General features: G+C 41.0%; 1 protein-coding gene across 1 annotated transcript in view; it reads right to left on the bottom strand.

Moving 5' to 3' along the window:
- LOC130229278 (myosin heavy chain, fast skeletal muscle-like) overlaps nt 1–12,755 on the bottom strand; it is a 35,709-nt gene that overhangs the window by 11,707 nt on the left and 11,247 nt on the right. The window lies entirely within an intron of this gene.

Here is a 12,755-nt window from a genome sequence, read left to right as displayed (position 1 = left end):
ACCCCCAGTGCAGAGAAACACCCCACACTCTCCTATTCACACACTACACTTACAAAATAAATTAGTTTATTCAAGTGTACTATTAGTATACCTTTTAAAACTAAAAATAACGTATACTTTCAGTCAACTTTTTATATACTTATCTAAATTGTTCTTCCCTTACAAATTTTTTTTATTCAAGTGTATACTATTAGTATAGTTCTTTTAAACTAAATAATTATATTAATAATAAACTGAAAAGGTACAGTTGTGTGAAAAAGTGTTTGCCCCCTTACTCATTTCTTATTTTTGCATGTTTGTCATACTATAATGATGATTTCAGATCATCAAACAAATTTAAATATTAGTCAAAGATAACACAAGTAAACACATTCATTCATTCATTTATTCATTTTCTTTTCGGCTTAGTCCCTTTATTAATCCAGGGTCACCACAGCGGAATGAACCATCAACTCATCCAGCATTTGTTTTAGGCAGCGGATGCCCTTCCAGCCGCAACCCATTACTGGGAAATACATACACACATTCACACACACATAATTTAGCCTTCCCAATTCACCTGTACTGCATGTCTTTGGATTGTGGGGGAAACCAGAGCACCCGGAGGAAACCCACGTGAACGCAGGGAGAACATGCAAACTCCACACAGGAACGCCAACTGAGGCGAGGCTCGACCCAGTGACCTTCTTGCTGTGAGGCGACAGCACTACCTACTGCGCCACTGCTCCTAGAGAAACAAAGAAATTCAAAAACAAATGAGAAAGAAAATAATTGAGATCTACCAGTCTGGAAAAGGTTATGAAGCCATTTCTAAAGCTTTGTGACTTCAGTGAATCACCGTGAGAGCCATTATCTACAAATGGCAAAAACATGGAAAATTGGAGAACATTTCCAGGACTGGTTTGCCGAACAAAATTACCCCATGAGCACAGCAACAACACATCAAAGAAGTCACAAAAGATCCCACAACTACATCCAAAGAACTGCAGGCCTCACTTGTTTCAGTTAAGGCAGGGGTGTCCAAACTCTGTTCTGGAGGGCCGTTGTCCTGCAAAATTTAGTTCCAACCCCAATCAGACACACCTGGGCTAGCTAATTAAGCTTTTACTAGGCCTTCTAGAAACATTCTTGCAGATGTGTTGAGGCAAGTTGGAGCTAAAATCCACAGGACAGCGGCCCTCCAGGACCGAGTTTGGACACCTCTGAGTTAAGGTGAGTGTTCATGACTCCACCATAAGACAGATATTGGGCAAAAATGGTTTGCATGGCAGAGTTCGAAGACAAAAACCACTGTTGAGCAAAAAGAACATAAAGGCTCATCTCAGTTCTGCCAAAAAACAACTTGATGATCCCAGAGACTTTTGGGAAAATACTCTGTGGACTAACGAGACAAAATGTTTACTGTTTAAAAGGTGTGTGTCTGCTTATGTGTGGTGTAAAAGTACCACCTGCATTTCAGAAAAAGAAAATCATACTTACAGTAAAACGTGGTGGTGGTAGAGTGATGGTCTGATATTGATTTGCTGTTTTGTATTTTGATTATCCTTAATAATAAAAACTTAATTTAAAGAATGCATGATGTATTTACTTACATACTTTAAATATTACTTACTTACAATACTTACAAATATTTAAATTTGTTTGATCTGAAACATTCAAGTGTGACAAACATGCAAAAACTAAGAAGGGGGCAAACATTTTTCACACCACTGTATACTTTCAGTTTACTTACATACTTTTGAAACATAAAAGGAAAAATTTTAACAACAACACGTAAAATGAAAATACTAGACCAAAACCCACATTTTTGGATGCACTTGGCTAAAAACCTAAACTGAAAATGTGTTGTAAAAATAATTTACTTAAATAAATAAAATAATTTTGTTTTTAAATTTAACAATAAAATGAATGTGTTTCACAGCACAGCGCTTTGCTTTTTCAGTGTGAAGCCACTTCACTTTGTGTCAGCTGGAGGGAGAGTGAAACTATCACACTAAGCACTCCTGTTAAGTGCGAGGCAGCATTATTATTTTTTATAATATTTTTTATTATTCTCTTTCAGTTGAAAACCAAAAATGCCATTTAAAGCCAAAATTTTGTAGTGGCCAAAAATGTGGCAAATCTCTAATGTATTGGTTTTATTTTTCTGCTGTCTTGTGTTATGGCATATTGGTTAGAGAGTCAGAATTACTGTATGATCCAAAGGTTGCAGGTTCAAATCCATGTACTGATAGGAATTGTTGGTGAGACTGTGTGTTCATTAATGTTTAAGTATTATTGGTTAAATATAGAGAAACATCTTAATTATTTCACAAACGAATTATTAACCACAGGTGTCATAAAGTATACTAAAAAGTGTACTTGAAGTACAAATGAAAAAATTGATAGTGGACTATGTGTGCACTTAAAATTTACTACTGTTAAACTTACAGTATAGTACACTGAAAGTCCCCTTCATGGGAACTACATCATGCATCTGGAACAGACTATGGAAGATTGGTAGATGACCAATCACTCTGAAGAGAAAGAAAAAGGGCCAATGAATGGCAAATGAGTTGGCAGAGCTCGGCTCCACAGGTGTCAGCAATTAGTCATTAAGGAAGTATATCATCTGGCGCCCTCGAAGTAAGCATCAGATTCTTTGCTTCAGACCTCTCACTAGAGACTGAAGAGCTCCTAATCTGTAACCTAATGTCAGGAAAAAAACAGTTTCCTCTCCAGTGTGCGTGAAGATGCAACAGCTGCGGCCGAACTGGGCTCCCCTTCCCCTGGGCAATTCCACTGGTGTATTGGAGAAGTTTTCTCTAAAAGAGATACCCTAAGAGAACAGTGCATCTGCGTTTTCTGGATGCGGTGGTTTCCTAGCCCCGGATGACAGGCACAAGTATTGCATCACATGCCTGGGGGTCCAGCGTGTTGAGGCGGTGCTCGCGGACAGTTCTTGCCCTCATTGCGAGGGCTTGACTTTTGCGCAGCTGAGGTTGCGGCGTACTCTAGCATTAGGGTGAGCCACCCCTGTTGCTCCCCGCAAGTCAGTTAAGGGCAGGCCTGAGGATTACAGTGGGGGCTCGTTCGTCGCCTTCGAGCCCGCGGACCTCTCACTCCTCATCACTGTGCTGTCCAAGCATCGAGTGAAGGCGGCGGTCCATCCTCCGGGATAGCTGTGTTTTCATTATATGACACCGGTGACCAGATGTCCATCGCTGCATCGGAGAGCTGCCACCCTCCGGGGTTGTCAGTGAGGCTCCGGATTTATAATCGGACATGTTAGCTGTGTTATCCTGAGCTGCTTTGGCAGTTGGATTGGAGATGGCTTGTCCCCCAGCTCTGCGGCCAGACCACTTAGATGGGTGTTACGTGGGGGCCAAGAAGGCAAAGCCTTCCAAGCCCCCCGTCCCATTCTTCCTGGAGGTACACAGTGAGCTCACGCAGGCATGGAGGGCACCTTTTTCTGCCTGATCCTTGTGTGCTTCCGCTCTCACCACCCCCGATGGTGGAGCAGCCAGGAGTATGAGTTGATTCCTTGAGCGCCTTGCGCGCTCCACCTGGAGAGGTCCACCTAAACTCCTGTCCAAAGGATCCTGTCCAAAGGATGCCAGAGCCTACACTGCTGCGGGCCAGGTTGCTTCCACCCTGCATGCTATGGCTACCTTTTAACAGTACCAAGCGGAGACAACAATTCCAGTGCTGGCCTCCAGCCCGTGGTAACCAAATTTTCGATAAAAGAGCAGTTTCCTGATTCTCTGGGTATGCAAACCTGAGCCTTGCCAGTCTGGGATGCTTCACCTTCCAGCTCGCAGCACCGGGCCATATTGCCACAGGCTTCCAGGGTGCAAGAGACCGGTCTCCTTTCTCTCACTCCAGCCTCATTGCGGTGAATCAGGGAGTAAGGTTAGAGACAATCTCTTATTTTCAGCTCTTCCTCGGGTTGCTCTGCTTCCTTGGGTAAGCAATCCCCTCCCGAGCTGCCTCTCCGCTGGCACATCCGCGATCGCTACCGCGATCGCAAACGGTCAGACTCGGGTGCACGATACAATTCGCTTCTCGCCCTCCCAAGTTTATGGGTGTGCATTTCATGAGGGTCAGTCCTGTGTCCGCCCCTATGTTGCGAGAGGAGATTGCTGTCGTCCTGTTGAAGTATGCAATTGAGCCGGTCCCTCCAGCCGAGATGAAAAGTGGGTTTTACAGCCTGTGCTTCATTGTGCCCAAAAAGAGCAGGGGGTTAAGACCAATCCAAGATCTGGGCAAACAGAACCATTATTTACACAAAATGCCATTAAGGATGCACACGCAGAAATGTGTACTCCAGTGCGTCCATCCTCGGGATTAGCAGCTATAGACCTGAAAGAGGTGTATTTTCATGTCTCCATTCGTCCACACCACCGTCGTTTTCTCCGGTTTGCGTTCGAGGGTCCAGCTTGGCAGTACAAAGTCCTCCACTTCAGGCTCTCCCTGTCTCCGTGGGTTTTCACGAAGCTTGCAGAGGGTGCCCTAGCTCCTTTACGAGAGCTACGAGAGCTTTATCTCAACAATTGGCTCATACTGGCTTCATCACGGGATCAATTGATTATGCACAGGGACAGGGTGCTCCGGCACCTCGACCAGTTGGGGCTTCGGGTCAACCGAGAGAAGAGCAAGCTCTGCCCTGCGCAGAAAATCTCCTATCTCAGGATGGAGCTGGACTCGATCGCCATGGTTGCGCACCTCTCAGAGGAGCTCGCCAGGCTGGTTCTATCCTGTCTGAGTTTATTCAACAGGAAAACAGTGGTCTCACTGAAAACCTTTTAGAGGCTCCTGGGGCATATGGCATCTGCAGCCGCTGTCACGCTGCTCGGATTGCTACATATGAGACTACTTCAGCACTGGCTTTATGATCGGGTCCCCAGATGGGCATGGCTTGCGGGCACACACCGGGTGTACATCGCTCCACTGTGTCGCCGCACCTTCAGCCCTTGGACGGATCTTGCTTTCCTACGGGCCGGAGTGTCCTTAGAACAAGTATCCAGGCAGGTTGTCGTATCATCAGATGCCTCTAACACAGGTTGGGGGGCGGATGTCTCAGCTCGCTCGCCCTCTGCTCCTCTGGAGTCACAAGTGGTTAAAATCGATGCGTGCCATTCACATCCCGGGCAAGCTCAACCGTGCAGTCGATGCACTCTCACGGCAGCTAGCATCCCAAGGGAAATGGAGACTCCACCCCGGCTCAGTCCAGTTGATATGGGAGCACTTCAGGTAAGCCCAGGTCAACCTGTTTGCTTCTCCCGAAAACACCCATTGCAAGTTGTTTTGCTCTTTGACCGAGCCCCCCCTCGGCACGGATGTGCTGACTCACAGCTGGCTACCAGGAATGCACAAATATGCATTTCCCACAGTGAGCCTAATTGCACAGACACTGTGCAAAGTCGGGGAGGACGAGGAGCAGGTCTTGTTTGTTGCGCCTCTTTGGCCCACCCAGACCTGGAATTCCGAACTCACACTCCTTGTGGCAGCCCCTCCCTGGCGCATTCCTGTGAGACAGAACTCTGGAACCTCCCCATGTGGTCCATAGATGGAGCACGGAAGACTTAGGTGACTTACCGGCGTCGGTGGTTAACATCATCTTTCAGGCTAGAGCACCCTCTACGAGGCATGCCTACGCCCTGAAGTGCAGTCTATTCGCTGAGTGGTGCACTTCTCACCGAGAAGACCCCCCAACCTGCCTGATTAGCATTGTGTTATCTTTCCTTTAGAATAAGGTGGAGCTGCCACACTCCACACTGAAGGTTTAGTTGGCTGTCATCTACGTTCATCATGACGCGGTGGATGACAAAACGCTCTGGTAGTAGAGCAATTAAATCCATCCCGCTCCCCTCTCATGCCTTCTTGGGATCTCTCTGTAGTCCTGGCGGGCCTGCAGAGAGATCCATTCGAGCCACTCAATTAGGTATCTTTTAAAAATTCTGTCCATGAAGACAGCTCTGCTGATCATGTTGGCATCGTTCAAGAGAGTCTGGGATTTGGAGGCATCAGCAACTCATTACTCTCACGTCATCCTGAGAGCCCAAGGTTCCTACCACCCCATTTAGAGATCAGCTGGTGAACCTGCAAGTGCTGCTCATGGAAGAGGCAGACCCAGCCCATTCACTGCTTTGTCCCGTTCACGCTTTGTGCCTTTACGTGGAACAAAAGCAAAACTTAAGATCTTGTGAACAGCTCTATATCTGGTATGGTGGTCGGCAGAAGAGAAGTGCCAAGTTTGGCCCGCTGGATAGTTGATGCCATCGCCCTTGCTTACCAATGCCTGGGTGAGCTGTGTCCCCTGAATGTGAGAGCACACTCTACTAGGAGTGTCGCCTCCTCTTGGGCGTTAGTATCCGGCACCTCTCTCACAGATGTCTGTAGAGCTGCAGGCTGGGCGACACCTAACACATTCTTGAGATTTTATAATCTTCGAGTGGAGCCAGTTTCCTCCTGATTACTGGGTAACCCCAGTCAATCGGGAGGAAATTAAGCTCAGTGTCAAAAACGCTTGCTGTACCATGCTCCCTAACTCTGAGACACGTGCACTTTTTCTATTCTGCTATTGAGTTCCCCGCTGGCGAACCCTAGAGAATCCCTCCGAGGCCCCCAGCACCCGACTCAGCGGAGGAGCCAGGTGCCTGGCTCAGTGTGATGTCTGGTATGCCCACTTGGTCTACCCATATGCTGAGGTTCAGTGCCAGCTATGCGTGGTCCCCATGGCAACCCCATAGGCTTATTTGGCCACGGTGTGTTCTCCCTGACCAGGCAGACCCGTGTCTTCCCTACCCGCTAACCAGCTTATCATATGTAGCACTTCTCCCCCCATAGGGCTAGTCCATACATTCTTATTACCTCCAAGTCTTCCCTCCGCAGCGTCCTTCCCCTTTGGGGACTGGCACGCTTTCCCAATGTACTCTCATATTTCTAAAATCCCTAGTCTATATTAGCTAGGTAAAAGCACATTTATAACCCCTGATCAAAATTTTCTAATTATTCCCATGTAATGGTAATTAAGGGCCTAGGGAACGTTAGAAGGTTGCGCTCTTGGTGATGCTTGTGCCCTCACACTATGCTTGGCAAACTTCACATCAGGAGCGTGACAGGCTTAGCTGTGGCGTTTTCCATACAGTCTCCAGTAGTCTGTTCCAGATGCACGTTGTGGTTCCCATGAAGGGGAATGTCCTGGTTATGAACATAACCCACATTCCCCGAATTGGTAATGGAGATGTGCGTCTTCACTGCCACAGCATCTGAGTCTCCAGCTGTTACCTGAGGGATCAGCTCTTCAGCAGGCAAAAATTCTAATGCTCGCTTCTCAGCTATCAGCTGATAGATATCAGCTGATATACTCTGCTAATGATTAATCGCTGAAAGCTGTGGAGCTGAGCTCCGCCAGTTCATTTGGCATTCATTGGCCCGTTTTCTTACTCTTCAGAGTGATTGGTCGTCTAGTGATCTCCTCTAGTCTGTTCCAAATGCATGTCTCCGTTCCTTATTCGGGGAATGTGGGTTACTTGCGTAACCAGGATGTTTTCATGGAATCTAATGATTTCATACTTTGTACAAGGCATTGCACTATTTGATGCTACTCGGCAGCAGAGAGATCCTTTTCTTTCCCTTGTGGCCTGCTTAATATGTGGAACATCCTTCTTTGCACCGACCACGCATCAATCCTGGGTAACCAAAAACAGGCAAAGAGGTGGGCTGTTGGCAGAGCTAGAAATGCCTGGTTGCATTTTTCTTAGATAATTTTTCTTTGGGTGAAATACTCAACAATTATCATCAGCAACTCATTCATGTTCACCCAACATGTGATTGGTTGTATACTATATTAATAATGGGTTTACACAGTTTTAATGCCTTGAGCCACATTAAATATTTTTTTAATGACATTTACAGGAGAAAAAACAATGACTTTCAAAAATTTTAAATATAGTCTGCTAGGCTATTTATGAAAACATTTTAGACAAATGTTTTATAGCCTAAAGTTAATCAGTTGGTTGGATACGGGAGTGCATTAAAGTTCTAAATAAAATAATAAATAAATTATCTTAAATAAATATATTTATGAATTAAATTATACAGTATACTCAATGGAAAAATGGAGGCCAGATTTGAATGGTCTGTGAGGACAATTAAGTGCACAACATGCCATATTATTAGATAAGAAAGAAATAACACCAAAAGGCAAAGCACAAATATTCTGAAAGGGATGGTTCACCCAAAAATGAAAATTCACTCACTATTTACTAACACACAAATACAAAATCACCTACAATGTTATGATGATACTTTAAAGAAAGCTGAAAACCTGTAAATCTAAAGTTTGTAATTTCAAGTAAAATTCAGCCAAAACAAGTTTGAAACAGCTCACCAAAGCGAACTTTTTGGGGGAGTTCGTTTTGGGCCTAAAAATCGATTATACAATCAGTGGGTGTATTCTGGACCTCTGCCTATTTTAATGTGCTTCCTATCAAAGTTCCTTACAAGAAAAGTCAGTTGACTTGGGGGCCATGTTTGCAATGCCCCCTGCAGAGGTGGGTAGTAACGAGTTACATTTACTTCGTTACATTTACTTGAGTAAAATTATTGGGTAACGTGTACTTTTTGAGTACATTTAAATGTGTACTTTTACTCTTACTCAAGTAAATTATTAGAGAAAAATCAGTACTCTTACTTTGCTATATTTGGCGGCGTTCCTCCATTACTGTCAAATGATAATAAATATGATTCATATCTCGTTTGCAAATATCGCGAGGCGCCACATTGGAGAGGTTGTGAGGTTTCTATAGAGACGCGTCTCCCGCTTTCGGTTAGAGTGAGTGCCTATGTTAGAATAATGGCTGAATTTTAGGAAGATGTGCGATTTTATACTGCTGTCCTGCCATGTCGCCAGCTGAGGTTCCGAGAAGGACTGTCACGCTGTCTGTGCAGTGAGTTTACCGCACCAGATCACTCGGCCTCAAGTTCAGTCTTATTTTTACTCCAAAATGTCAACAAGAATTGTTTCATAATGCGATGCACGCATCGAACTGACATCGCAACATATACATGAATGACAGCTCCAACCTGAAAAAAGACACGTAGTGGTGTCAACATTATCCACATTTGAACCTTATTAATAGTAACTATGGGATAACTAAAGAATAGCCCGGCACATATTAGTAATTCACACTATTAACCATTAAAAATATAACATTATATATATATATATATATATATATATATATATATATATATATATATATATATATATATATATATATATATATATATATATGTATATTATTATTATTATTATTATTATTATTATTATTATTATTAACAAAAAGATTGTATCAACATATTCCTAACTCTTTTCTAATAACTGATTTCTTTTATCTTTGCCATGATAACAGTAAATAATATTTTACTAGATATTTTTAAAGATATTTTTCAAGTGACATTTAAAGGCTTAATCAGGTTAATTCGACAGGTTAGGGTAATTAGGCAAATCATTAATGATGGTTTGTTCTGTAGACAATAAAAAGAAATATTGCTTAAGGGGGGCAAATAATATTGACCTTAAAATGGGTTTAAAACAATTAAAAACTGCTTTTATTCTGGCTGATATAAAGCAAATAAGACTTTCACCAGAAGAAAAAATATAGGAAATACTATGAAAAATTACTTGCTCTGTTAAACATAATTTTGGAAATATTTAAAAAAGAAAAAAAAAAACCTGAATAATTTTGCCTTACACTATATATATATATATATATATATATATATATATATATATATATATATATATATATATATATATATATATATTATTTATTTATTTATTTATTTATTTATTTATTTATTTATTTATTTATTTATTTATATAGTTGACATCAGAACTATTAGCCCCCCTTTGACTTTTTTTTTTTTTTTTTTTTTTTAGTTTTTAAATATTTCACAAATTACGTTTAACAGAGCAAGGAAATTTTCACGGTATGTCTGATAATATTTTTTTATTTATCTTCTGGATAAAGTCTTATTAGTTTTATTTTGGCAAGAATAAAAGCAATTTAAAAAATTTTAAACACCATTTGAAGGACAAAATTATTATTAATACTTAACTATTAACCTAGTTAAGCCTTTAAATGTCACTTTAAGCTGTAAAGAAGTGTCTTTAAAAAAATCTAGTAAAATATTATGTACTGTCATCATGGCAAAGATAAAATAAATCAGTTATTAGAAATGAGTTATTAAAACTATTATGTTTAGAAATGTGTTGAAAAAATGTGTTCTTATTTCTGTTAAACAGAAATTGGGGAAAATTTTAAACAGGGGGGCAAATAATTCAGGGGGGCTAATAATTCTGACTTCAACTGTGTGTGTGTGTGTGTGTGTGTGTGTGTGTGTGTATATATATATATATATATAAAATGAAAAGTAACTAGTAACTATTTGCTTGAGTAATTAATTCATCAGATACTTTTTTACTTTTACTCGAGTAAATTTTAAGATTGTTACTTTTACTTGAGTAAAAATTTACGCAAGTACTTGAGTATAGATTTTGGATACTCTACCCACCTCTGGCCCCCTGGCACCTCAGCTAAAACCAAAGTCCTATCTAAATAAAAATAGGAAATCTTGAAATCTCGAAAAACTGCTTGTAGATTTCAGCATCTAATTTTCAGTTGTTCCAGCTAATGTGATTGCCTAAAGTTTTCACAACACCAGTCTCCTTTACGGCTGTTCCAATGGTAACCAGAGGAGGCAGTTAGAAACACTTTAGGGACAGAGACGACACCTGAGCCAAACAACAGGGCTTTCTGTAAAAGAACTGTATGACTAACTGACTATAAATTACATGACAATTGGCTATTTCAACTGAAAGGAAGGGTTTCCTTCACTTTGGCGGCCATACTGAGTGTTGTACTTTTCCTCAGTCAAAGTAATGCCAGTAACTGTCTTTGTATATCTATAGTCTTTGCTATGTATCCACAGAGTTCAGAGTCAGTCAAGAGAAAAACATTCAGCAAAACAACACCAAGTTAGCAACATGAATAAACTTGAGGGTCGAGTAGCACAGCTGGTTTATCCACTAACAGATGTATTCACACCTATACTATCGCTTGCTGGGAGATTTTAAGTACTCACTTTTTAAGAGACACACACCAGATGATAAGCACAACTGCACTGTACTATACCTGATAAAGTTCTAAACATTGTTCAATTCAATGTCTGTCTGCAGCAAATAGAAAGCAATGTGGTGTGCCATGGTGGCGCTTCTCGCTGAAGAAGACTGTCTGCCTTATATGAAACTGTTAATCTCTCACAGCCGCCATTGTTGTTTTTAGGAGTCCTCTCAAGCAGTGTGACACATTTACAACCTCTACTAGTGTCCTTGATGCTTTTTTTTTTTTTGCAGGGATCAGTGGGGAGTGCTATAACAAGCCACATTGTTTTTGCTTCTGCATTTTTAGTACCTAGTACACAGACTTGAGTTTTTGGTGATTAAGTGGGCTATTTGTGTTAAGTTTAGTTATAGGTTTTAGGGACACATATTTATTGTGTGGACTCATAATAATAACCCACTCAAATACATTCTCACAAAACCCAAGCTGGATGCATGTGAACGGCAGTGGGTTGGAAAGCTGTCACAATTTGATTGACAGGACAAACCTGTTGCTGTTGAGTGAGTGCAGGATATGTTTTATCTTTTGTGTGAACATCCAGACGGCGAATGAGAATGTGTTGGGTCCACTTAATTTACTGGGGTAGTCTAGTTCATGTTTATCAGCTGTTCTTAAATATAACTGGGATTGGGAGCAAGGTGCAGCCATTAGGAGCATGGCATATGTGGGGCATTTAGAGAATTTGGCGAATGCAGAGCAGTCAGTTTGGTAGTTTTAGTAATGATGAATTGCTGGAAAAACAGAGACAGGATCCTGTCATTGACAGAGTGAAACTCTTTTCTGAGAAGGGTCTTTTGAGTTCAGCAAAAAAAAAAAAAACTTTCTAAAAACTTGGGTGTATAAATGTGAGGAACTGAATTTTTGAGGGAAACATACCTTTAATAAAGCACTATTGTAGAATATATCAATATTTATTTTACTGATTTATTCCTTTCATATTTCACACAATGTGGACGTGCATTTTTCTCTTTTTTCTATGGGATATTCTTAAAATTCATATTTTGTATCTATGGCACAGACCTTATTCTAAAAATTGCAATACTTGTCACTGCGTTAATAACTGCTTCTTTCTTGCCTGGTTGCTTCTGGTGTGTTTGGAATGCGCTATTTTTTGACCGAAGTAATATTATTAGGATTATTAGTGGTTTTGAAACTCTGACTCTGTATTTGTTTATATTTGTTCATGTACTGTAGTTTACTCAACTGTGGTGTACAAAACAGAATTATCACTAAAACATTAAGTGACAATGTAATTTAACTGCTTTGTGATTGTTGCTATTGTATTTAGTATTTAGTGTAAATAAAAGACATTTCTTGGCTAAAATAATATTGAATAAACTAATTGTGTCTATCCCCTAATTGAGTCTATCCCCTCATCACTTACAGTTTGTGTTGCAGCGCTACCTTACTTCAGTTATTCTGCTTGTATTCAATATATATACTAAACCGACTAAATCGTAGAAATGAGGAACTAATTACAAAATTACATTTTTAATAAACTGGTATACGGTTATACAGCTTTCCAGGTCTAAGATTTTCACTGGAGCTGTTGATGTTGCTGTCATGCATTTATTTTAAACAAAG

This window comes from Danio aesculapii, chromosome 5 (assembly GCF_903798145.1).
Source record: "Danio aesculapii chromosome 5, fDanAes4.1, whole genome shotgun sequence".
In the NCBI taxonomy this organism is placed as follows: Eukaryota; Metazoa; Chordata; class Actinopteri; order Cypriniformes; family Danionidae; genus Danio; species Danio aesculapii.
The sequence above is the reverse complement of the archived record's forward strand: the minus strand, read 5'-3'. Positions and strand labels throughout refer to the sequence as shown.